Raw genomic sequence first — 580 nt, 5'->3', positions numbered from 1 at the left:
CACAGCCAAGATCATGGCCCTAAATTCCGGGAGCTCCGTGTCCCTGAGCCTCGGTCCCCACCAGTAAAAACGAGGCTACGAATCAATACGACGGCGTATGTGAAGGGCCTCGCACAGTGGCCGCACACGCTGTGGTCGCCCTCGGAGCGGGGCCTCCACACCCAGACAGCAGCGTGAACGCGGGCAGTGGCCGCATCACTGAGCATTTATCCCTGTGGCCCTCAGATCCAATGGCTCTTCGCTGGGGACGATTCCTCCCCTCTCCCCACAGCCCCTCCCCCCAGGGACCTTTGGCAACGTCTGGAGACATTTTGGTTGTCATAACTGGGAAGGTGCGGCTGGCACCCGAGTGCGTGGAGGCCCAGGAGACCGCCGCCCGGGCTACGTGTCAAACACGGGGTGGGGAAGCCGGCTCCAACCCGCCCAGCTCATCACAGGCTGACCTGCAGCCCTGAGAAGTGACCCGGCCAAGCTCAGGTGTCTCCTGCTCTGTGCTCATGCCCGTGGGTCCTCCCTGACCCCAGCTCTGCCCACCCGGCCTGAGCAGTGGAGGCCTGCCCCCCCCCTCCCCCGCCCGCCT

General features: G+C 65.3%; 1 protein-coding gene across 1 annotated transcript in view; it reads right to left on the bottom strand.

The window, feature by feature from the left end:
* Positions 1-580, bottom strand: part of TESC (tescalcin) — a 44067-nt gene that overhangs the window by 4653 nt on the left and 38834 nt on the right. The gene's annotated exons all lie outside the window — the stretch shown is intronic.

Source organism: Myotis brandtii, unplaced genomic scaffold, assembly GCF_000412655.1.
Source record: "Myotis brandtii unplaced genomic scaffold, ASM41265v1 scaffold181, whole genome shotgun sequence".
Classification (NCBI taxonomy): Eukaryota; Metazoa; Chordata; class Mammalia; order Chiroptera; family Vespertilionidae; genus Myotis; species Myotis brandtii.
Note: the sequence above shows the minus strand (reverse complement) of the source record. Positions and strands in the feature narration are given on the sequence as shown.